Raw genomic sequence first — 27,276 nt, forward strand, 5'->3', positions numbered from 1 at the left:
AAATGGTAACCCACTCCAGTATTCTTGCTTAGGAAACCCCATGGACAGAGGAGCTTGGTGTGCTATAGTCCATAGGTTGCAAAGACTTGGACATGACTAAGCAACTAAACCACTACCATTTGCCCCACTCATGGGAGCTAGGCAAACGCAGGGAGGGGAACAGCCAGCCCACCCCGCCGCATGTGCCTGCCAGTTACCAGAATGAATGGAGAACTCATTACCTAAAGGAATGGCCTCTGACCAGACACAGACGGCTTGCTGGCTGCCAGGGTGAATGCTCATCATATGAAGGCTCTGGCTGCTCCAATAACATCAACCCAATCGTTCTCCCTCTGCCTCAGAAACTATCCTGGCAACCAGGATCCCTAAAATGATTTGAGTTTCTAAGGAATTTTTTAAACATTTTAAGGGAAATGCAATCGAGGTGCTGATATTCCAGGCTTCAGATATGGGCACAGGAGAGAGAAAGGATGACATTTTCTTGAGTGTCTCTGAGATGCCTCTGAGATGACAGCATCCCACAATCGGCATCTCTCTTCCTCCTGGAGAGCATCCAGGTTTTTGGACATGTTGCTTTGGGAATGACACTCACGATGAGTAAGGCTTGCCTTCTACTTAATAAATCATGGAGAGGTCACAAGCTTCCATTCCTCTCACCACCCACACAGCTTCACAGCAAGCACACATTTATTTTATGTAGCTCAAGGCTTCCAACAAAATTTCTAAAAAAAAAAGGTATTATCCAAGGAAACAAATGATATTCTTTCCTTGAGTTTGATATCACCATGAACTATTAGGATAGTTGATACTTTTTAATTAATTTTGTATTATGATAAAAGCCATGTAACAAATCTATCCTTGGAACAATCTTAAGTAAATAGTACAGTACCATTAACCATCTGTGCACTGTTGTACAACAGAACTCCAGAATGTTTTCATCTTGCATGGCTGAGACTCTACCCGCACTGAACAATTCCCCATTTCTGCCTCCCCCCAGACCCTGACAATTATCACTCTATAGTTCGACTCTCTTAGGTACTTCAGATAAGTGGAATACTAAAGTATTTGTCTTTTCGTGATTGGCTTCTTTCACTTGGGCTTCCCAGGTGGCGCTGGTGGTAAAGAACCCACCTGCCAATGCAGGAGATGTAAGAGTCGTGGGTTCGATCCCGGGGCCAGGAAGGTCCCCTGAAGGAGGACATGGCAACCCACTTAGCATAACGTCCTCAAGGTTCATCCATATCGTAGGACAGGATAGGTTTTCCTTCCTTTTTAGTGCTAAATAATACTCCATTGTGTATATATATAGCACATTTTTTAAATCCACTCATCCACTGATGGACATCTAATTGTTTCCAAATCTTTGCTACTGTGAATGAGCAGCGTGCAAATATCTCTTCAAGATCCTGTTTTTATCATTTTTAGATACACACCCGGAAGTGGGATTGCTGGATCACAGAGCAGTAGTTCTATTTTTGATTTTTTGAGGAATCTCTGTACTTTTTTCCATAGCAAGTGCATATTTTACAGTCCTACCAACAGGGCTTCAATTATTCTAATTTCTCTCCATCCTCACCAACACGCATTATTTTGTTGTTTTTTTGACAGCAACCATCTTAATGGGTATGAGGGGGTATCTCACTGTGGTTTTGACTTGCATTTCCCTGACCATGTGCACACTGAGCATTGTTTCGCATGCTTACTGGCAATTTGCATATCTTCTTTGGAGAAATGTCTATTCAAGTCCTTTACCTATTTTTTTTATAATCGAAGTTATTTTGTCATTGCATTGTAGGAGTTCTTTATATATTCTGGATATTAACCCCTTATATAATATATGGTTTGCAAATATCTTTTTCCATTTGGTAGGTTGCCTTTTCACTGCTGTTTCCTTTGCTGCAACTTTTGAGTATTAAAATATTTAACAATTTGAGTTCTTTATAGTATAATGGGCTTCCCTAGTGGCTCAGACAGTAAAGAATCTGTCTGCAATGTAGGAGACATCAGTTCAATTCCTGGTTGGGAAGATCCCCTGGAGAAGGGAAAGAATCACTAAGCAAACTGCCCCTCCACCTGAACCTCCAGGCTACTCCCAGATTGTGCTGCCAGACAGCAGTGGTCCTCAAGGCATTGTTTACGGGTCATGCTGGAATCTTCTGGGGCGGTAACATGCAGATTCCTGGGAGCTATCTCTTACCTAATGACTCAGAATTTCCGGAAATGGCTTTGGGAATCTACATTTGTTACAGGCTTTGCAAGTGACTTTTAGGCACATTAAAGTCTGAGAACCACAGCTAAATGATACACAGGAAAAATTCTCTCTGGAAATGGATCACTCCTAAACAAATTTCTGTATTATATACGGCATTAGAACAAAGGCGAGAAGGGCATGGCAACCCACTCCAGTATTCTTGCCTGGAGTATCCCATGGACAGAGGACCCTGGTGGGCTACCGTCAATGGAATCACAAAGAGTCGGACATGACTGAGACAATCTAGCACGCAGAACAAAGGAATCATGGGTAGCAAAACCAGGTTAGCCTGTACAGGGCAGATCTCAATGTCTCATGAGTAGCAGCTGCTGCCAGAACTTGCATCTCTTTTAATGTATGTTTCAGCCCCATTCACTGGGGAAAATTAATAAACATTTAATGACTTCCTGACAAAATCCATTTCATCTGACTTATCACCTTCTAAATCCATCCACAATGTCAAAATCATTACTTTAAAAATTATTATAATTCTTATCTATTCATTCACTTCATATCAACAGTTTGATTTATCAAACATGATTGGCTATCTGTGTCAGACACCATTTTTGGCCTCAAGAAACCTATAGTCTAGGTCAGCTCTGTCCAACAGAAATATACTATGAGCTATATTTATTTGTTTATTTTAGACTTTTTGTGATGTCATGACTGTAGCTCATCAGGCTCCTCTGTCCATGGGATTTCCCAGGCACAGATACTGGAGTGGGTTGCCATTGCCTTTTCCAGGGGATCTTCCTGACCCAGGGATCTAACCCATTTCCTAAACTGGCAGGTGGATTTTTTACTGCTGAGCACCAGGGAAGATCTTTATGAGCCACATAAATAATTTTAAATGATCTAACAGTCACATTAAAAAAAATAAAAAGAACTGTGGAGATTCCTTAAAAAACTGGAAATAGAACTGCCATACGACCCAGCAATCTCACTGCTGTGCATACACACCGAGGAAATCAGAACTGAAAGAGACACCTGTACCCCAATGTTCATCGTAGCACTGTTTATAATAGCCAGGACATGGAAGCAACCTAGATGTCCATCAGCAGATGAATGGATAAGAAAGCTGTGATACATATACACAATGGAGTATTACTCAGACATTAAAAAGAATACATTCGAATCAGTTCTAATGAGGTGGATGAAACTGGAGCCTATTATACAGAGTGAAGTAAGCCAGAAAGAAAAGCAACAATACAGTATACTAACACATATATATGGAATTTAGAAAGATGGTAACGATAACCCTGTATGCGAGACAGCAAAAGAGACACAGATGTATAGAACAGTCTTATGGACTCTGTGGGAGAGGTCGAGGATGGAATGATTTGGGAGAATGGCACTGAAACGTGTATAATATCATATAAGAAATGAATCGCCAGTCCAGGTTCGATGCAGGATACAGGATGCTTGGGGCTGGTGCACTGGGATGACCCAGAAGGATGGTACGGGGAGGGATGTGGGAGAGGGGTTCAGGATGGGGAACACATGTACACCCGTGGTGGTGGATTCATGTTGATGTATGGCAAAACCAATACAATATTGTAAAGTAATTAGCCTCCAATTAAAATAAATAAATTTATATTAAAAAAATAAAAAGAATAAACCCATACATATACAGTCAATTAATTCATGACAAAGGAGACAAGGATATACAAGGGGGAAAGAATAGTCTCTTCAATAAGTTGTGTTGGGAAAAGTGGAGAGCTATATGCAAAAGAATAAAACAACTATCTCACATCATGCACAAAAATTAAAAATGGATCGAAGACTTAAATGTAAGACCTGAAACCATAAAACTAGAAGAAAACATAGGCAGTAATCTCCTTAATGTAGGTCTGGGCAATAACTTTTTGAATCTGACACTGAAAGCAAAGCAGCAAAAGGAAAAATAAATAAGGGGGACATCATCTTACTCAAAAGCTAATGTAAGGCAACCTCCTGAATGGGAGAAAACATTTGCAAATCATATATCTGATATGGGGTAATATCCAAAATATATAAAGAACTCATACAACTCAGCAAAAACAATCTGATTAGAAGACGAGAAGATCAGAATAGACATTTTTCCCAAGAAGACATACAGATGGCCAACAGATACATGGAAATATGCTGAATCATCAGGGAAATACAAATCAAAACCACAATGAGATATCACCTCAAACCTGTCAGAATGGCTACTATCAGAAAGACAAGACATAGCAGGTGTTGGCAAGGATGTGCAGAAGAGAATCTTTGCGCACTGTTGGTGGGAATGTAAACTGGCATAGCCCCTACAGCAAACAGAATGGCAGTCCCTCAAGAAATTAAAAGTAGAACTGCCATGCGATCTAGCAGCTCTACTTCTGGTTATTTATCTGAAATGAAAACACTAACTCAAAAAGATATTTGCACCCCCATGTTCACGCAGCCTTACTTATGACAGCCAAGATACAGAAACAGCCTAAATCTCCAGTGTCCACTGATGCCTGAGTGGATAAATTGTAATGTGTGTGTATACACATTCATACACATACAAACACATATCCATAAAAAATGGGATATTCCTGCTGCTGCTTGCTGCTGTTTAATTGCTAAGCCATGTCTGACTCTTTGTGACCCCATGGACAGTAGCCCACCAGGGTCCTCTGTCCACGGAATTCTTCAGGCAAGAATACTGGAGTGGGTTACAATTTCCTTTTCTAGGGGATCTTCCTGACCCAGGGAACAAACCCACATCTGCTCAGCAGGTAGATTCTTTACTACTGAGCCACCTGGGAAGCCCGAATGGGATACTATTCAGACATAAAAAAGACTGACACCTTGCCATTTACAACAACATAAATGTACTTTGAGGGCATTACGCTAAGTGAAATACATCAGATAGAGAAAGACAAATACATTAGAATCTCTCTTATATGTGGAGTCAAAAACAAACAAACAAAAAACAATCTCATACCATATTGGTGGTTGCCAGAGGTGGGTGGTAAGTGGTTGGAGAAATGGGTGAAGGGAGTCAAAAGGTTAAAAAAAAATGGGCACGTATAGATACCTCACCATAGAAGGTATACAAATGGGAACAAAATCATACACAAAGACACAGATAATAAGGGAATTATGAGAAAATAAATGCATTGTACATTAGGGAAAACAAATAGAAACAGCTATGAGATATCCTACACATCTTTTAGAATGGTTATATTCTAAACAAACACACAAAGTTGAAAATACCAATCCCAGCAAAGATTAACAGGAAAAGTCATTCATTAAAAAAAAAAAAGTTAAAAGAATGGGTAAAAAGTTTAAATATATTTTATTTAATGCAATATATCTTAAAATATTATTTCAACATGCAATTTAAAAATTACAAATTGAATATTTGCACTCATGATTTTCTATCAAGTCTGAAGTCTTGTATGCACTTTACATTGAAACTCGTGACATTAAATGCTCAAACGATACATGTGATCATTGGCTATAGTAGTAGACAAAGCTAGCTGAGCAGGAAAGACTGATGAATACAAACATAATTTTCAGATCCAGGAGACTCTTGACATTTGCAAAAGACACCTAAAGAAATCTTCATGTATCCCCAAATTTGTAAATTCTGCTGTAAAAATATCACTTGCCCTATAAAATAAAGTCTAAGAATAGCTTATATTTCAATTCATGATTCTGCACAGGAAGCTATTTCTCCACTTCTGCCACAAGGCACTTATGAAAGAAACCCAAAATAAATCGTTGTTAATAGCACAGAGACTTCCTCAAGTTCTACTTGTGGTCGCCTTACCTTGGGAGATAGGCAACGAAGAGCAAGTATCAAGTTACTTATGGACTCTGAGTCCCATGATAAGAAAAATAAAAGCACCAATATTGTTCAGTTCAGCACCACCTGACCACATGTATGTTTGTGTCTCACTAAACTCTGTCTCCCCTAGGACAAAGCAGATGAACCAATAATAATTTAAGACCTACTCTAAAAAGTAGGGGCCCATGAGTTAACAGATCAATGAAATGTTAGTTCCTAATTCTGATGAAGCAACCCTGAGGGTGGGGGGATGAGTAGGTGAAGAGCAGGTTCTGTGTCTCAGACAAGTAATAAAGGCGAAAGATGTAGCCCTGCTCAGAGGTAGGGCACCTGCTAAGGCCAGCAGAGACACTAAGGGTGACACCAAGACCACCAACCTAATGTTCTTAAGACTTTCCCAGGCTGCACTTTGATGGAGTTGAAATATCTCCAGCTCAGGCTCCAGTGTGCTCAGTCGCTCAGTTGTGTCTGACTCTTTGCAACCCCAGGGACTGTAGCCCGCCAGGCTCCTCTGTTCATGGGATTTCCAAAGCAAGAAGACTGGAGCGGGTTGCCATTTCCTCAGGCTCTAAGGCCAGGCATTCAAAACAGGAGCTGTTCTCAAACACATCCATGTGGCTGAGAGACCATCTTGCCACGAGGGGAAAACGGGACGAACAGGGAGGAGGGATATTTTGTTCACATTTTCTGCAGGGGTTCTGTGCAATCATTATGCTCATTCTCATCTCCGCTTTTCTTACATGCTTGGTGTGTTGACTCTTCAATTTTATCTACCCATGTGGACAGACCACAGCTGTCCCACTTGTTTCTATTTTCTATAGCTATTGAAAAAGCCATTCTGAACACACAGGTTGGCCAACACATATGCAAAAGTTTCTTCTGAATCACTCCAAGGTTCATAGAACACTAAAGTAAGCCTGGTTTAAGCAAAGTTTGATGCCCTGCTCCAAAAGGAGTCAATTTTAGCTGCCTCAAATCCTGATACTGGATCCTCCTCCTTGGAAACGTAACATGCATTAAGTATTTTCATTCCATATAGGCTGCCTTCAACTGCACTGAACATTTATTCTGGCCCACAACCCTTTTCTAGGAGCTTATGGAGTTTGCTGATTATATTTGAATTATGCAAAGAGTCTAAAATTCTTGAGCCAACTCTTACTCAGAGTAAAGGTAAGATATATGTCACCAAGCCAATACTCTCAACCCACAAAAACAGTAAGCTTCCTTTTGCCTCATGTTTCCTAAGTGTGTCCTGTCTCCTGGGCAGTTTTCATATCTCAAATTAATTTCTTGTCCAATTTAAGCGGTAGGTTTTTCTCCTCCCTCAGGGAGCAGGTTTTCTATTAGCTGGAGTCCCAGCTGAAACTGAGTCCAGTATCCCCTTTTCCTTAATCTGTACTGAGCATACGGCAGATTCTCTTGAATTGCAGATCGGAACCACTGCCAAATTTGTCATTTGTCTAATTTATTCAAAATCTCTATTTTCTAACTAAAAACTGTCACCATCTTGAAGTGCTTCATTCTGTTGTGCACACCAGCATGTAAACACACTTTGCAAGGGACGAGAACAGAGTCTCACAGTATATGTAGGTGCAGGGGGGTATGTCTGAATCATCCCATAGTAAGATCACTCATTCCCAGCTTAATGGCACCACATGTCACTGAATCCCAGGGGCAGATGTGTTCACACTGCAACCTTCCTGAAGCTGGGATATGTCCTACAATCAATACCTTGTCAACTGTTTGGTAGTCGTTTTTCCTCTTCATGCAATGTAAGATGGTGAAATACCTCATGAGCAATGAGTTCACATATCTGATGAAATACAGAATAAGTCTTTGAAATTAAACCCCTGTAAAATTACCCATCACTACCCGCCACAGACTTTCGGGGCTACATAAGTGAACAGGAGAATCTGAAGTCAACGAGTGCTGAGTGCTTCCTGTGATGGGGATTATGTGCCATGGCAGGGGGAGGTACCCAGGGTTAGAAGAAAAGAGAGGTCAGGGCACTGGGCTGGCTCCCTACCTGGCCTCTGGGCTGGGATTCTGAGAATCAGTGGTTGCTGGCCAGGGGACGGGTAGGAATGTGTGTGGGTATGTGTGCTTGGTTGCTCGGTTATGTCCCATTCTTTGCGGCCCCATGGACTGTAGCCCACCAGACTCTTCTGCCCATGGGATTTCCCAGGCAAGAGTACTGACTGGCATGGGTGCCATTTTTCCTTACTCCAGGGATCTCTCTGACCCAGGGATCGAACCCTCATCTCTTGCATCTCCTGTACTGGCAGGAGGATTCTTTACCATTAGTGCCACCTGGGCAGCCCTGTGGGTATGTTGGGAGGGTATTATTCCAGACAGAATGAAAGCAAAGAACAAACTGCTTCTCTAGTAGAACTGCATGGGTGTGTGTGTGCCCATGCACATGCACGCACATGCACGCAACCAACCATAAGCAGCTGTGCATTCCTACAACTTAAGAACAAGAGCTGTGACCTGGGACACATGCGGACTTATGGGGACCAATCCCTGAAAGCACCTTTAGTCGCTTTTCAGCATTTAGATATACTTTGTAGCTCCTGGAGGGCAGACGTATGATGCAGTTTATTTCACATGCAGTGATTACCTTCCATGTCCTGTCTTTGCTAGAGAGTTCCTAATCGACTTTCCATAACAAATGGACACCTGTGGCAGGTCTCTTCGAGGTAACTTCCAATTTTGCAGGATACTAATTTATATAATTTTCTCCTCATTCCATCTTTCTGTTTTTTCAGAGAACAACTTCATCTAGAACTACTACCAGTTTTCAATAGTTGGTTTTATTTTTCTGACATATAACCACAGAACTAATATAAGTTGTATAATTTAGAATCTAGAGGTCATTAAGAACAAAGCCCCTTCCTTTTAAACTGGGGACCTGTGATCCAGAGGGAACAAATCAAATTGGCTCCAGTACCAGGACTCAGATACAGGCTTCTGATTAACTGCCAAATGAACAGAAGAAATACACATTTATCAGAGGTGCTAGGTACCATGTTAAAAAAATAATGTTCCTCCTTCTTATTTTGTTCAATATAGTTTTCATCTTTTCCCCCAAAAGTTTATCTCTAGTCACTTTCTCTTGGGCTTCCCTGGTGGCTCAGACAGTAAAGGACCCCCTGCACTGTAGGAGACCTGGGTTTGATCCCTAGGTTGGGAAAATGCCCTGGAGAAGGAAATGGCTACCACCTCCAGTATTCTTGCCTGGAAAATTTCATGGACAGAAGAGCCTGGTGAGATACAGTCCATGGGGCTAGAAAGAGTTGGACAGTACTGAGGAACGAACACTTTCCCCCTTTTCTCATGTCTAGAAAGATTCTTTCCCACACAGAGAAGGAAAAGTGTTTTAAATATAAATGTCTAAACAGTTTCAGTAGAAATGGGAAAAACTAAAGCAATTCTGCTTTATTGACTATGCCAAAGCCTTTGACTGTGTGGATCACAATAAACTGTGGAAAATTCTGAAAGAGATGGGAATACCAGAACACCTGATCTGCCTCTTGAGAAATCTGTATGCAGGTCAGGAAGCAACAGTTAGAACTGGACATGGAACAACATACTGGTTCCAAATAGGAAAAGGAGTACATCAAGGCTGTATATTGTCACCCTGTTTATTTAACTTATATGCAGAGTACATCATGAGAAATGCTGGGCTGGAAGAAGCACAAGCTGGAATCAAGATTGCCGGGAGATATATCAATAACCTCAGATATGCAGATGACACCATCCTTATGGCAGAAAGTGAAGAGGAACTCAAAAGCCTCTTGATGAAAGTGAAAGTGGAGAGTGAAAAAGTTGGCTTAAAGCTCAACATTCAGAAAACGAAGATCATGGCATCCAGTCCCACCACTTCATGGGAAATAGATGGGGAAACAGTGGAAACAGTGTCAAACTTTATTTTTGGGGGCTCCAAAATCACTACAGATGGTGACTGCAGCCATGAAATTAAGAGACGCTTACTCCTTGGAAGGAAAGTTATGACCAACCTAGATAGCATATTCAAAAGCAGAGACATTACTTTGTCAACAAAGGTTCATCTAGTCAAGGCTATGGTTTTTCCTGTGGTCATGTATGGATGTGAGAGTTGGACTGTGAAGAAGGCTGAGTGCCGAAGAATTGATGCTTTTGAACTGTGGTGTTGGAGAAGACTCTTGAGAGTCCCTTGGACTGCAAGAAGATCCAACCAGTCCATTCTGAAGGAGATCAAGCCCTGGGATTTCTTTGGAAGGAATGATGCTAAAGCTGAAACTCCAGTACTTTGGCCACCTCACGCGAAGAGGTGACTCATTGGAAAAGACTCTGATGCTGGGAGGGATTGGGGGCAGGAGGAGAAGGGGACGACAGAGGATGAGATGGCTGGATGGCATCACTGACTCAATGGATGTGAGTCTCAGTGAACTCCGGGAGTTGGTGATGGACAGGGAGGCCTGGCGTGTTGCGATACATGGGGTCGCAAAGAGTCGGACACGACTGAGCGACTGATCTGATCTGATCTGAAAGCAATTCCTCCAGGCATAACTAACTGCATTTATTGTTATTATTCCAATATTGATTCATCAAAATGTGTTCACACATAGTTGAGAAAAAGGGTTCCCTGTGGAGGGTGGGAAGTTGAATCATCTTCTATCCCTTCAAAAGCCAAACATTAGTTAAAGTAATGTGATTCTGACTAGTTTTTATGGGTGCTTTTCCTATGTCTCAGATATCACCCAGCTCTCCCTTTCAGATTTTGATAAGGTTATGACTACTTGAGCACTGCATATAACTTTAAATGGGTTCTGTTTGCAGTTGAGTTTGAGTCTCCTGCAAATGATTTTTTGACATTTCATAAATTCAGAAGCAAATGTGAAACACCATCATGATTTAATTTTATGAGTCACGCTTTAATTTTGTGAGTCAGCAAATCATATGGGAGGAAAGCAGAATTCTAACCATATTCAAGGCAGCTAAAAGATGGATGACTTTTCATTTAAACCTACATGTGCAAGTCTCTATTAAAATTTGCATTTTCTGTTAATGAATTGTGGCTTAGGATATTTTTAAATGATTATTCACATTTCAAAACGGCTCAAATATTATATCCAGGCATTAACCAAGCTTAGTAACTCCCTAACTCTATTAAAATCACATCCTGAAGTAAATATTTCCAATGCCGATATAACTTGTCTCCCAGTATTCTGCTTAGTATAAAATAAAAGCCTGTAAGCCCATGATCATGATACAAGCTTATCCCTCTTCCACTTGTGTGCCAAGTCATTTCAGTTGTGTCTGACTCTTTCGCAACCCTGAGAAATCACCAGGCTCCTCTGTGCATGGGATTCTCCAAGTAAGAATACTGGAGTGGGTTGCTGTTTCCTACCCTAGGGGATCTTCCCGATCCAGGGATCAAACCCTGGTCTTTTATGTTTCCTGCTTTGGCAGGTGGGTTCTTTACCACCAGCGCCACCTGGGAAGCCAAACTGAAGTGTGGCTTGCCCATCTTATACTTGGCTCACCTGTACAACAGTAGATGAAGCTAGCTGACATCTAGGTTGCTCTTAATCACAAAACCATAAAGCTGATTTTAATTATTTTTAGAGGATGGGCTTCCCTCGTAGCTAAGTTGGTAAAGAATCCACCTGCAGTGCAGGAGACCCCAGTTCGATTCCTGGGTTGGGAAGATCTGCTGGAGAAGGGATAGACTACCCATTCCAGTATTCTTGGGCTTCCCTGTAGCTCAGCTGGTTCTTTAATCTGCCTGCAATGCAGGAGATCTGGGTTCAATCCCTGGGTTGGGAAGATCCCCTGGAGAAGGGAAAGGCTGTCCACTCCAGTATTCTGGCCTAGAGAATTCAGGACTATACAGTCCATGGGGTAGCCAAGGGTCAGACACAACTGAGCAACTTTTACTTAAGAGAAAGCTTAGAGATAATAAACACAACATGTTCCTTTTTAAAGATAAGGAAATTGGGTTTCTAGAAATAGAGACTTCTTGGAGGTCAGGTTAAAGATCAAGTTTACATGGAGCAATTCTGAGCCCCAAACACTAGTCAGCCAATTAGCAACCTGATGTTCTCCTGAGTCTCTTCCTCTCTTCTAAGAGATGTCTCTCAAAGGCAATTACCAAATACACCATCTCATACTTAAAGAAACTTAAAAAAGCTAACGTATTCTCTAAAAGTCTTTCATCCTTAATATTAATTTTAGTTAAAAATAATATGGCCCCGTGAAATAAACTAAAAACAAAATAACCCCCAAACTCAAATTGCTCACAAGGGGCATGATCTAGGTCTTGCTATTCTTTCTCTTGCTTACAACCCTGCTTGTATAGGAGAATCAAGGGTGAATTTTGTGCTGTGACAAAAATCATGATGGCAATAACAAGGCTGGCACTGAAAAACCTCAAGGGAATCTACAAGAGCAGATAATATGAAATGGATGAGAAGACTGGAAACAGAAAAAGAACAAACAGTGTATCTTTGCTAAAGAAAGGATTTTTTAAAGACCTTGCTGTATAAATTATACTCACCTTTGATTTTATTTACTTTGGGATATGTAACTTTCAAATGCAATTTAGCAAATGGATTTTAATTTCTGGTATTTATAGTGCCTTTTCTCTAAAAGCTCACAAGGTGAACAATGAAGGAACACGCTACTCAGACAAAGGTCTCAGTCAACTTCTGTCAAGAAATACTAGACTCCATGGGCCTTCCCTGGTGGTCCAGTGACTAAGACTCTATGCTCTCAATGCAGGGGGCCTGGACTCAATCCCTGGTCAGGGAACTAGATCCACACGCTGCAGCCAAGAGTTTGCACGCCACAACTAAAGAACTCGAGAGCTGCAACTAAGACCAGCCAAATACATAAATTAAAAAAAAAAAAGAAATACTAGACCCTTGACTGCCAGCACACAGCGTCATTAAATGATGGGAACACATTTTTTTTTTTTTAATTTTAACACTGCATTTTAAAACTGTGATACAATTTTTTGAAAGATTAATCTGCGATAGACATATTTTCTCATCCAAGACTGTGTTGTCCAGTACATCAGCCACTAGCCAAATGTGGCTATTGAGCAACTTGGAAATATGGCTAGTTTGAATACAGATATGCTTTCAAATAAAACACACACTATATTTTGAAGACTTAGTAATCCCAAAAGTAATAAGTGTCCAATAAGAAATTTATATTTCATACTTATTTATATTTTATGTTGCTAAAATTATATGTATTTTATATTGATGTATGTATATTTAAATTTTATATAATTAGTTTGCTATATTATATATATATTTATATTATATGTTATAAATTACATTTATACTTATTTATATTTTATATATGTATTTTTATATTTTATGTTGAAATAATATTTTGGATATATTGTATTAAATAAATATATTATCTAATTTTCCCTGCTTCTTTTTAGTTGTTTCAATGTGTTCACTAGAATGTTTTAAATTAGATTATGTGGCTGCCCTTACATTTTTATCACATAGCTTTTGTCTAAGGCATTAAGTAAAGCAGCAAAGAGCCAAAAATTAATTCTCAGGTCACCAATATTCTATACATACATAAATATTTTAAAGGGTTTTCTCCCCAGAATCTGACAATTATCCTGTCAGATATGTCATTACAGAAATAAAATCTCACTTATATATGTACATAAACTATATATATATATGTGTGTGTGTGTGTGTGTATATACATGTATACATAGTCTTTTTAAATGATCTTCAATATAGTCTTTTAAAATGACCTACAATCTGCATTTTCACAATAAGTTGCTTTAAAAAGATCAAACTCTATATGCAAAATGTACTATTTCTTTTAAATCAGATTTATAAAAATGATTTAGTGAAGTGGATGAACTACCATTAGATCATCAAAAGTGAGAAGATAAATCAATCACTCTTACTATACACACACACATACAGAAGCACACATATAAATACCTACAAATATAAAATGCATACATTTATAAATGAAATGTACATAATTCATATACAAATATGAATGGCTAATATTATAAGTGTGAAGGAAGACAAAAAATATGAATGCAGTGATGACACCTCTATGAAATTACACATAAGCATAATATCAACGATCAGAACAATCTGCAAGATACTATTGTTTATAAAGTTCTCGTTCTTTAAGGTTAAATTCACAACTTAAAGCTTCTTACAGAAATGACCAAGTAATTTCTTAGGCCTCCACAGATCAGTCAGAGGGAGCAGAGGACTTACAGATTATTCAGTCCTATTTTCTCCTTCAGAGATAAGTTAATGGAGGCCCAGGATGGAAGAAAATGTCCGAAGGCATAGAGTAAGCCTTTTCCATTAGTTTTAAATTACCGAAACACACAGACACCAGTATGTTGTTTATAAAATGTCTACGCTGTGCACAGGTCCTGTAAATAAACCAGCATGACCCCTTCCTCTGGAAATGGCACAGATTCACGGACTTTGTTTGGTGAAGTAGTCCCTAAATCATGTTGGCGTTTGTGCTAGCTTAAGAGCAAGGGACCCGGTGGCACCAGTGGTAAAGAACCACCTGCCAGTGCAGGAGACATAAGAGATGTGGGTTTGATCCCTGGGTCAGGACGATCCCCTGGAGAAGGAAATGGTAACCCACTCCAGTATTATTGCCTGGAGAATTCCATGGACAGAGGAGCCTGGTGGGCTGCTGTCCATGGGGTCCTGAAGAGTGGGACACAACTGAAGCAACTTAGCACGCACGTGCAAGGGCCAGGGATGAAGACAGCCTAGGAAGGGGAGGGAGACGCAAGAGGGGGACCTTCAAATAAAAGTCAACAGTAAAGGGAAGCAGGAGACAGCTCTGTGTTTTCATGTGCCTCGATTAGCAGAGCCACCCTCGCCTAAACTGGGTCATCTGGTGGTGTTATCCGAGAACTAGTAAGAGATCTCTTTTCCAAGTTCTTGCTACTTTCTTAGGGAAGAGGTTTACTGAACTAAATAACAGCAGTAGAACTGCTATTACTAATATGAATTATTAATCATTAATTATAACAAATAAGGCACAAGACCAGTTCTTCTGGTGGGAATCAGGAAAGACAGGACCATTGGGCATATACCTGGTCAGGCAGGTGGAACAAGCAGGAAGAACCACCAGGAAGTAGCCCAAAGGCACAGAGCTTCAGGTCAGGCGTGCCGAAAAGACAGAGGCAGGAAGCAGAAAGAGGGCGGGGGTTTGGCGCCAGTGCAAGTTTACCTACTCCACCGTGGCGCCTGCGCTGCTGCCTCTGGCAACGCGGAGAGAAAAGCACTAGATACAAGGTCACTCGGCTCCTGGCCTTCAGGCAGCAGGAGGTAGAGGAGACTCCCCAGGAAGACGATGACCAGGCTCCCCCTCACGCTCTACGGGGAGTCATGGCCCGGGGCATGGCACTGGGCCCTTTCTCCCACAGCTTCCTCTCCTCACCATTACTCATTTTGGGGACCACCCATAGCCACGGCTGTTCCTTCCTCTTCACAAGGGACCGGTCTCACCCTCTTGCCCCTTCCCACCTTATTCCATCTATTATTCCTTCTCTTTCAAGTCAATCAACCTCCCTGTCTGCCTTCAACACATATTCTTCAACCTCTTTCTTCCTCCAGTCACCATCCTCTTCCTTCTCTTCACAAAGGGACGTGTTCTAAGCCCACAGTGTGCTTCCTTCCTCCACCACACCAGAGGAAGGTCTTCACCATGAGCCCAACAAAGGTCCTCCTCTCATTTGAACTTTGACTAAGCTCCCCTTCCTCTATTTCTCAGTAAACACTCTCTACACTTTGGCAACTTTTCAGTTTTCTTTGTTGGCTCCTTTCCCTCTATGTGTGCACCTTTTGAATATCAATGATCTACAAGGTTCCAGGACTTCCCAGGTGGTTCAGTGGTAAAGAATCTGCCTGCCAATGCGGGAGATCCAGGTTCTATCCCTGGGTCGGGAAGATCCCCTGGAGGAGGAAATGGCAACCCACTCCAGCATTATTTTTTTTTAATTTAATTTTATTTTTAAACTTTACAAATTGTATTAGTTTTGCCAAATATCAAAATGAATCCGCCACAGGTATACCTGTGTTCCCCATCCTGAACCCTCCTCCCTCCTCCCTCCCCATACCATCCCTCTGGGTCGTCCCAGTGCACTAGCCCCAAGCATACAGTATCGTGCATTGAACTTGGACTGGCAACTCATTTTATACATGATATTATACATGTTTCAATGCCATTCTCCCAAATCTTCCCACCCTCTCCCTCTCCCACAGAGTCCATAAGACTGTTCTATACATCAGTGTCTCTTTTGTTGTCTCGTACACAGGGTTATTGTTAGCATCCTTCTAAATTCCATATATATGCGTTAGTATACTGTATTGGTGTTTTTCTTTCTGGTTTACTTCACTCTGTATAATAGGCTCCAGTTTCATCCACCTCATTAGAACTGATTCAAATGTATTCTTTTTAATGTCTGAGTAATACTCCATTGTGTATATGTACCACAGCTTTCTTATCCACTCCAGCATTCTTGCCTAGAGAATCCCATGGACAGAGGAGCCTGGCAGTCGCAAACCTTGGCTGTCTTCTATTACACTCTACTTGCTCTCTGTAGGTGATTTAATTCACTTCTGTGGCTTCCTCCAACAGCTGTATGACTTCCAAAATTAAACCCCTCTCCAGAGACTACAGTGGGAGGATCAAAACGTAGATTTGGCACTCTGGGGGGTGTGTGTGTGTACACATGCTCAGTTGTGCCTGACTTTTTGTGAATGTGGATCTGGTGCTCTGGGGGGTGTGTGTGTGTGTGTGTGTACACATGCTCAGTCGTGTCTGACTCTTTGTGAATGTGGATCTGGTGCTCTGGGGTGTGTGTGTGTGTGTGTGTGTGTGTGTGTGTGTGTGTGTGTGTGTGTGTGTACACATGCTCAGTCATGTCTGACTCTTTGTGAATGTGGATCCGGTGCTCTGGGGTGTGTGTGTGTGTGTGTGTGTGTGTGTGTGTGTGTGTGTGTATACACATACTCAGTCATGTCTCTTTGTGAATGTGGATCTGGTGCTCTGGGGTGGGTGGGTGTGTGTGTGTGTACACATGTTCAGTCGTGTCTGACTCTTTGCAAATGTGGATCTGGTACTCTGGGATGTGTGTGTGTGGGTAGTGTGTGTGTGTGTGTGTACGTGTTCAGTCGTGTACAACTCATTGCGACCCCATGGACTGCAGCCCCGCCAGGCTCCTCTGTCCATGGGATTTCCCAGGCATCAATACTGGAGTGGGTAGCCATTCTCTTCTCCAGGGAATCTTCCCCACCCATGGATTGAACCTGTGTCTCCTGCATTGCAGGTGGATTCTTTACAGTCTGAGCCACAAGGGCAGCTGCTGGTGCTCTGGAGAGGGGTTTAAATTGCCAACTCCCTCCGGTCATCTTCACGGATGTCCAACAGGCATTTCAAATTCAGCACCTCTAAAATTCTCTCTCTCCATCTCCACCCCCTCAATTTTTCTCCTTCTTGTGGTCCCAGTGCTAATCACCAGCAGGAAATCTACTGAGTGGCCCAAACTTGACTTCTCATCTTTTGTAGCCAGTCTCCCAGGTCTCTTCATCCTACCTCCTAAGAAGCTACTAAACACATCTCTTCCTTTTAGATTCACAGTCAGGGCTTAGTCTAGGCCTTCAGAGGCAAAACCATCCTTGTATCTACCCATTCTAATCTTTTACACCATTGTCTGAACTCTTTGTATAACATGCAAATCCTCCTGCTAATGCAGGAGACATGGGTTCAATCCCTGTGTTGGGAAGATACCCTGGAGGAGGAAATGGCAACCAGTCCAGCATTCTTGCCTAGGAAATCCCATGGACAGAGGAGCCTGGTGGGATATAGTCCATGGGGTTGCAAAGAAGTGGACACAACTCAATGACTAAACAACAACTTAACCTTACCTCAAGACTCTCCACAAATGTCACCTCCTCAGTGAAGTCTTCCCCAACCCAACACCTGTCCTCCTTCTCCCCAGGGGCCTTCTACTCCTGCCCTCCCCACTAGAGAATTAACTGCCCCACACCAATGCTGGTGGTGCTCTGCAGTCCCATTATTCTCCTGCAATGAGCTGATTACATCTGCATCACCCCTCCCCCACAAAACATACACACATACTAGCCCTTCCCAGGTGGCTCAATGGTAAAGAATCCAATGCAGGAGATGCAGGTTTGATCCTTGGGTCAGGAATATCCTCTGGAGGAGGAAATGGCAACCCACTCTAGTATTCCTGCCAGGAAAACCCCAAGGACACAGAAGCCGGGCAGCTACAGTCCACGAGGGCATGGAGTCCGACACGACACACATGCATGCCCCTGCACTGGCCTGCAAGTCCTCTGAGGGGAGGAATCCTAGCTGGTTCATCTTTGTCTCCTTACGCCAAGCACAGAATCTGAAACACAGCAGGCCTTCAGCAAATATGTGCTGGATAAAGGGCAGTAATAATGTACTGCCCTTTACATGTGTGAAGCACCGAACAGAGTCACGCCCATATCGGAAGGGCATACAGCCCATTTTGCAAGTGAGACACAAAGGTGAAATAATTTGCCCAAAGTCAACAACTAGTAAATGAAAGGCCACTTTTGACTTTTAAAATCCTGTTTCTCAGCACTCCACTCTACTCCTGGACCAAAGGGTTGGATAATGGGCTTGTTGTTAGTTTGTCGTTCAGTCGCTGAGTTATGTCTCTTTTGTGACCTCAGGGACTGTAGCCCACCAGGCTCCTCTGTCCATGGGATTTCCCAGGCAAGACCACTGGAGTTTGTTGCCATTTCCTTCTCCAGGGGATCTTCCCAACCCAGAGCTCTAACGCTGGTCTCTTGAGTCTTCTGCATTGGCAGGTAGATTCTTTACCACTGAGCCACCAGGGAAGCTCGGATAATAGGCTCAGCTTCTGTAAAAAAAAAAAATCTCTCCTAATCACAGGCTCAGGTGCTATGCTACTCCCAAATCCATAGGTGCCATTGTGCTTATACGCAACAAATCCTTGAAGACTCCTGGCGGCTCTCAGGGTTCCTACCAAGAAGAACAAGGAGTGCCATTTATCACAAATAGCTCCTTGGTCCCTGGCCTAGGAGGCACTATCCCAGAAACAGGCAGAGAAGGCTGAATTTCCCCTAAATACCATTAGGTTTTCATGCCCTGTTCTGGGAACAGAGAAGTGAGTGTGAGAGATCATGATGATTGTGAGCAACAGAATGGATTTTAATGTGTGGTCTGGGAAAGCAGCTGCAATACTTTATAACCACTTCTTGCACAAATACTCTCACCACAGAATGAGAGGGACCTACCACTCTCTAGTCTAGACTCTCAGGGTTAGTAATGTACCGTTATCTATATACTCACTGGTCATCACTGAATACGTATACCTCGTGTATTCGACCCCATGGTAATTCATTGCATTCAGTTGTCTTTTTCAGGCATCCTCTTTCGATTCTATGTACTTTCTGTAAAATGTCTTCTAAAAATGACCCTTTTACTTTCCTCTAATTCTAATAGCTTTTTAACATCAGTCCATTATTTTCTACTAGTATCTCCACCAGCTCTCCATGACTGTATAGCACAAAATTGAAATGAGTCCTGTGCTTACCCTGATTAATACATTTAAGCCTCTCAACTCACAGGTGATCAAACTTGCCCAAGGTCATTCAGACAGTAAGGGACATGCATGCACATTGGGCTCCAGGCCTGAGGACCAGTATTCCCTCCCTCTGTACACGTGGGTACTGTGTGGGAAACTCTCCCTCCATTCATCACCTTTTCTGACCTGCCAAATTCTTACTGGCCCTAAGGCTTAACTCAAGGGTCACCTCCTCCATGAATCTTCTCATTTTTCTCTACCCTCTTCCCCACCAGGGTTGGGTGTCTCTGCCCTGGGCTTCATCGCTCCCTACCTTTCCTGAAGTGTCATCGTCCCCTTACCCACTGATCTCCCACACTAGGCTACAGGCTTCTCCAGAGCAGTGAAGGGCCTGGGTCTCGCCTTGGGATTCCCAGCACTGGAACGATGAATGGCACATGACTCATGCAACAAATGCTTGCTGAAAACTGAGCGGCAACCCCTCTTCTCTGATTTGGCCGCAAGCCTGATGAATGACATCATCTAACCAGCAGGAGAGACTTCACATCAGGAGCAATGCCATTTTCTCAACTCTCCAAGAACTCATTCTCACCAGGTTTACAATGAAACATGTAGCTACTATTAGTTGAGGAACTAGCACTTCTCAGACACCAATATGAATGCTCTGTGCACACTATGCTTATCCTGGCAACACTGTCCAGGGGACATCATCCTCATTTTATGGCTGAAGCTCAAAATCAGTTACTTATCCTAATTGGCCGAGAGTCATACAGAAGGAAGGCTTTGTTTTAAAAGTGTGTATAAAACACCTTAGAGTCATCTGTATCCTGTAGAGATTCACTGAAATCTGAAATTACTTCAGTGCATTAATTGGGATTCTAGAATCATGAAAGCATGGTCAACTAGGATTTATAGAGGTTCAAGGAAGTTCTACCATATGCATTATCCAGAGTGGCAAATCATGGCCGTAGTCCTAATTTTCCTAAGCAGATAGATAGGGATTTATAACACCTATTTACCTCAAAGGGAATTGACTATCAAAGGTCGTATCTGCCAAAATGCTTTGTTAAAGAAAAGGGCAGAGGCCCATCTTAGTATACTCTGCTGCATAAAATGCTTGGTGCAGTGTTTCTCAAAGACTGGGCTTCCCAGGTGGCTCAGTGGTAAAGAATCCCTCTGCCATTCATGCAGATGCAGGAGATCCGGGTTTGATCCCTGGGTCAGGAAGATTCCCTGGAGAAGGAAACGGTAACCCACTCCAGTGTTCTTGCCTGGGAAATCCCATGGAGAGAAGAGCCTGGTGGGCTACAGTCCATGGGGTCACAAAGAGTCAGACACCACTGAGTGAGCATGTTCTCAAAGATCAGTGGGAGAAGCCTGGGGCATCAGAGCTACCTGAGGTGTTAACAGCAGATGGAAGATGCCTGGCTGGGAATCCACACTTAACAAGCCCCCACATGATTCTATCAGACAGAAAAGTTTAATAATTACCAGCTTAGGACAATGTTTCTCTAACTTTAATGTACACAGGACTCACTTGGGAATCTTGTTAAGAAGAGATTCTTATTCAGTGGACATGGGGTCAGGGGAGGGTGGGTTGAGATTCCACCTGTCTTATAAGCTCTCAGGGAAGTCAATGTTGCTGGTCCATGGATCACATTTGAGTGCCAGGTGTTTAGAAGATCTACCCCTAATGGAACAAATTAGCTTTGCTTTATTCCTCAACCACAGACTGCATTCTCCAACTTTAGGGAGGATTCCATAAAGCCCAAATTCTCAGTATTGGTACAAAATCACTGCAACAACTCAAAACCAACTGGAATGCATTCTCTATCATGAGGGAAAGGCAGCAGCATCCTTTTCAGATATAGACAGCACATATGTTTAGCATGTGAAAAAATAATTTACTATTACTTGAGTCCTGCTGTGTGTGTGTGCTCAGTCCTGTCCAACTCTTTGTGACCCCACAGACTGTAACCTGCAAGGCTCCTCTGACAATGGGATTCTCCAGGCAAGAATATTGGAGTGGGTTGCCATTTCCTTCTTTAGAGGATCGTACTGACCCAGGGATCGAATCGCATCTCCTGCATTGGCAGGCAGATTCTTTACCACTAGCACCACCCAGGAAGCCCAACTTGAGTCCTATTTACTGTGAAAATCCTTATATATATATAAATATAAATGTAATTCCTGCTCTATAGATAAGCAAATAAGGACCTGGAAAGCTGAAGTAACTTGCTCAAGGTCATGTGGCTAATTATGTGTTGCAGCTGGGGCTCCAATCCTGCTCCACTGGGATCCAAAGCCTGTCCTTGCCCATCCTCCATGGCAGTAGATATGACAGTGGTATAAAATGTGACAGCCTGAGTGGGGGGGGAGGGGGAATGTTCCTCCTATACTGGTATTTGAGTTTAAAGGCTTTACTGAGGCAGATTCTGGATGGGGGTGAAGAAGGGAAAAAGGTGAATTAATCAGTGATCTATGTTGCCTCATGGACATAAACATACAGATGGCATCCTTGTCCATGGTTCCCTTAAATCTGAAAGTGCAGATGGAATAAAAAGGACATTAGTAGCCAGTGCACTGATCCTAAATGTTCCCACCCACCCTCAGGCTTCCAGGTGTACAGCTCAACCAATAAAGAGGAAAAATTCTTCCTGATCCTTGTGGCCTATTAACTTTACCACTTTCTCCTGTATGAGGTTTCTGTAACTTAAAAAGTTCACATGGAAACAGGTTGACCCTGCTATGTCATTTCACAGTTGCCACACCTCTTTCTCTGATAAACCTGCCGGGACCTGAAAAAAAAAGTGTACTCTTTAGTCAAATACACTGAAAATGCAGCAGTTTTGAAGGTTTTTTGAGTAACAAAATTTTCTGTCTTTTTCATAAGCCTGACGTGGAGAGAAATGCATGGCAATAAAGATGCTCAGAGAAAGCAGTCAGATAGACACAAAATGGATCAAATGAAGGAATGAGCTATTACATAGTTTCCAAGCATTTACTATCCGGTGTCTTTTGGTTGAGTGTCCACAATCAGCTTTTTAGCCTTGGGTCTCTCCACTATTATAATCGGTATTCAACAGCTTAACTGTCATTTTCTAAATGTTCCTCTATAATAGCAGTACAACTCTTTACCTATTTAATGCAAAAAACAATATAATTAGAAAGCTGCTGCTGCTGCTGCTGCTAAGTCGCTTCAGTCGTGTCCAACTCTGTGCAACCCCATAGACGGCAGCCCACCAGGCTCCCCCTTCCCTGGGATTCTCCAGGCAAGAACACTGGAGTGGGTTGCCATTTCCTTCTCCAATGCATGAAAGTGAAACGTGAAAGTGAAGTCGCTCACATCTCCTTAAATTATATATATATAGCAGTCAAAGAATTTTGCCCCTATGGTATGTATTCTCTAAGCATGATGTTTCAAAAACAAAGACTGAAACCTAAAACAAACAAACAAAAAAGAAAACGGACTTGAAAACTTACTTAAAAGTAAAAAAAAAAAAAGTGTGTGTGTCTTGAACAGAATGTAAGAAACAGAATCTGGACCACTGATTACAAACTAGTGGGCATTTCCTATTTCATTCCCTCAGCCCAGAGAACAGTTCAGATCTCAAAAAAACCAAACTAAAGGTCTTCAGAAACCAACTTGGTATTTTTCTGGCGAGTTTTTACTGAAATGTTTGGACATGGACATGTTTGCAATGAGTCATAATTTATAGGACATTAATGGCCAATGCCTTCTGTGCTTTTCTTCCTACATTCAATATCATTTTCAAACCAGCTGGTAGTACATTTTCCAGGCCCTGATAATTTTTATAAAGTTACCAGATCTCAGATACTAAGGCTGCCACCCAGCACCCTTTCTCGTGATAAATTTTTATGGTATCTAGAAGAGAACCCAATTCCCTTTCTAAACTATATGCCTTTCGCCAGGGAAAAGGCTCACGCACCGTTTTTAAGATGCCCAAAGAGAAGCTGAGGGGCCTTTGGGGGCACGCCAAGTCAAAAGGCAACGGGAAAGGTTAATGGACAGTCGCTCTGGGCAAAGGCAGACGTAATAACAGGATATGTTCGTTTCTAGAGGAAGCAGGATAGCGCGAGGCAGGAAAGGCGGCGTCAGCGGCACCCAAAGGAAACGGGCGCGCGGGGGTTCGCGGCGACCTGGCCTGCTTAGGGGCTCCCGCTCCAGTCAGGTCCGAGGCTCGGAGCACCTCACCCGGGGCGGGGGAGGGATCCACCTCAGGCCTCCTGGTATGAGTGCTTCTAGTGCTCCCTCCCACCTCCGCCAAAGATGGGGAATGGGGAGAAGAGAAAAGCCGAACACCGGGAGCTGCGGCAGGTGAACTCGGCAACAAGTCAAGTCCCGGCCCAAGAGGGACCGCGGGGGTCCTGGGGCCGGAAGGGCCGGGGAGGCGAGGCCCGGAGCGGGTGGGGCGGGCGGGAGGGGGAAGGGTGCTGCCGACGCGGAGTCCAGAGAGGCGGCCGGAGCCGGGAACGCTTCCCTCCCGCTGCCCCGGGGCGGACGCGCGCTCTCGAGGCGCGCGCCTCCTCCAGACCTTCCCAGGCCCCAGGGCGGAGGCGGGGAAGGGGAAGGGGCTGTGGCGGTGCCCGCACGGGGATGAGGGCGCAGGAGGAGGCGACCTGTATGTCACCCAGCGCGCGGAGGGCAGGGTTGGCAGCCCCAGGCTGGCGCCCCCGACCGCCCCGGCTGCCGGGAATCTCCCGCGGCAGCCTGCCGCCCGCCCGGCTCGCCCCCGCCCGGGCCCCGGAGGGCAGGTACCTCGGAGCCCCGGCCCCCGGGAGTCTCCCGGCCGCGAACGGAGCGTTCCTCCTGCTCCCTCATCCGACGTCAGCGTCAGCAGAAGGCGAGGGAAGGGGGCGGAGGGAGCACAGGAACCGGTCCTTCCTGCGGCGGAATAGCAGCCGGCGGAGCCCGTGCGCGCCGCAGCGCAGCGCAGCGGTCGGGGGGAGCGGGCGCCCTCGCCTCCCAGCGAGCTCCTAGGGCCGGGACCCCGCCGTCGCCTCCCCTCCCTGTTTCTCCCCTCCGAGGACGCCCAGCGGGCGACCCCTCTCAGCAGGACCCCGGGACCCAGAGGAGGGAGGGGCCGATGGCCTCACCTTGTTTGGGGCGGGTCCGGGATGGGGGGAGTGAGTCTCCTTCTCTCTACTCCCTCGGGTCCTTCCTCGACCCCCATCTCCTGGGGTGCCCCCCGCTTGGATCTACCGCCCAGGGTGACCCCGCCCCGGCTCTCCCGCAGGTGTTCCACGTGTCCATAGAATTTGCGTCACAATGACCTGGCCGACAGGTGGTAGCAGCCGCGAACGCCCCAGGGTTCCCACTGTGCAGTGCTTTGCGCGTGCTACTTGCCTCCACGATAGATTTCCGTGGCTTTAGAGGACAGGACACGTCTTGACTCCAATGCCAAAAAAAGTTACAGAGGCCTCTATCTGGGAATCAAGTTTGGGCTTAATGTTAAAAGGCTCTATGAAAAGAAAAACAACTGTATACATATATATATATATATATATATATATATATATATATATATTTTGTCCCCATATATTCACATATCTTTTTTTACTTAGGTTACTGATACTTACAGTAATTTAATCTTCTCTTATTGTTTGTCAACAGGAAAGAACCAACGTCTTGTTTTTAAGTACCCTACTGTGATCACAGGAAGAAAAGGTGTTGCTTGCTAAAATCATCTATGCTGAAAAGCAGTCCTAATGTACTATGACTCATCCCTCATGTTATATATTTCTTAAAAGTTGCATTGAATAGTCACTGATTGAAACAATTTAACAGGGTGAAAGGAAAGATGATTATTGAGTAATGACGCAAACAAGCCTGAAATCCACAGGTAACATGAATGGGCTGTTTGTAGTGTGCTAGGCATATGCTGTACACTTTATTGTAATCCTTCAGCAACCCAATAAAATGGGTAGAGTATTATCCATATTTTACAGATGTAAATGTTGCCCAGAGTACTATAAAGGCATTCCGCCAATAGGATGTTCAGCATGTTTGAATCCAGGGTTGTCTGAACCAAGAGATTTAGTTTAATCTCAAGATAGAAAGGGGCTTCCCTGGTGGCTCAAACATTATGGAATCCCCTTGCAATTCAGGAGATCCGGGTTCAATCCCTGGATCAGGAAGATTCCCTGGAGAAGGAAGTGGCAACCCACTCCAGTATTCTTGCCTGGAGAATTCCATGGACAGAGGAGCTTGATGGGCTACAGTCCATGGGGTTGCAAAAAGTCGGATAAGACTGAATGGCTAACACACACACGATAGAAAGGTGTCTGACCAAGATGGAAACAGAAAAAGTATAGGAGAAAATGTCGATCTTTTAATAGAAAGGCAGCAAGATGGTACAGCTCCAGGAATTTATATAACCTTTAAAGTTGACATAATTCTCTGGATATATTCTTTGGGGTTTCTGTTTGTCATAGATGGATTTGAGCCTGTCCCAGTAGGACACAAAATACAGAGCTGAGCAAATATCACGTCCTTAAAAAATGTTTGTGGATAAACCAAATGCTGAATGAATAGGATCTACAAAACAGCAAATTGATGAGAAGCCGAGATTCAGGAGAAATTTGGGAAGAGAAAAACATTGCTCCGATATAACTGGCATTTATAAGAAGCACTCAAGTGAATCTGTTGACAACACAAGCCAAATGATTGTCTTGTTTATAAAAAGGGGGGAAAAGTCCTTTTAAAATGAGAAAAAAAGAATTCCTTGCAAAAGGGAGATGATTAAGATATTTTGTTTTAAAATATTTGATTCAAAGAACCATTAACTTACTGGAAAAACCTAACTTAGGGAGTTTAAGAGAAACTTTTTTTTAACAGAATGAAGTGTTATTTGGAAGATAGTAGATGCTCAATAAATGTTGGCTGAATGTATCAATCAAAGCATTGAGAGAGAAATAGGTCACAAAATTTCCTGATTCTGATGTTCTCCTTTCCACCAATGGTTATTTACTAGTTACCTGAAAAGGTATTAGAAACCCTATTTATTAAAGATTGGCTTTGTGGTAGATACATTTGTTAATGAGCTTTGGCATCAATGAGCTTTAGACATCTAGAGCCAGTAGAATGGCAGGTTGCTTGTGTATTCACAGCATCTTCTCAAAATGCAAATAATTGGAACACAGGTACTGGGGGGAGTGAGAAAGAAAGCTGATTCGTGAAACTAATTACTCAGGTTTCCTTGTACCTTGCAAAAGGCCATGTTAGTCAACATGGCACTGAAATGCCTTGGGTTTAACATAAAGTGCTAAATGACTTTTCATCATTATTCGGGTTGTCCTAACATTGGGGATAATACTTAAAGGAAGAAATAATAAACTGGTGCTTGTCCTGCATTGCCACAGAGAGGGCTTTCCCTTCCCATTTAAAAAACTGTTCCATTTATAATACTTCCATTGCTTCTGTATATCAAGTTGTTTCAGTCTTGCAGAGCACCCACAAGGTGCTAGTGAGAACCAGAAACAATTTCTGAGAAGATTGGCTTTGGGGTGGGTACGTTTGTTAATGAGCCAAATCTAGACATCTAGAGCCAGTTGGATGGCAAGCTGCTTGTGTGTTCACAGTATCTC

The 27,276-nt window shown here is 43.2% G+C and overlaps 1 protein-coding gene across 11 annotated transcripts in view; it reads right to left on the reverse strand.

The window, feature by feature from the left end:
* ICA1 (islet cell autoantigen 1) overlaps nt 1-24,918 on the reverse strand; it is a 163,356-nt gene extending 138,438 nt beyond the window's left edge. For 3 of the 11 annotated variants that reach the window (XM_019959751.2, XM_019959755.2, XM_070787534.1), the window contains exon 1: nt 24,449-24,584. The gene's annotated coding sequence lies outside the window, so the exon portion shown is untranslated. Of the gene's footprint in view, nt 1-24,448; nt 24,586-24,786 lie in introns of those variants that run through there. The other 8 variants (XM_070787533.1, XM_019959750.2, XM_019959756.2 and 5 more) reach the window with 6 other exon arrangements.
* Nucleotides 24,919-27,276: the final 2,358 nt, after the last annotated feature.

Source organism: Bos indicus, chromosome 4, assembly GCF_029378745.1.
Source record: "Bos indicus isolate NIAB-ARS_2022 breed Sahiwal x Tharparkar chromosome 4, NIAB-ARS_B.indTharparkar_mat_pri_1.0, whole genome shotgun sequence".
NCBI classification, from domain to species: domain Eukaryota; kingdom Metazoa; phylum Chordata; class Mammalia; order Artiodactyla; family Bovidae; genus Bos; species Bos indicus.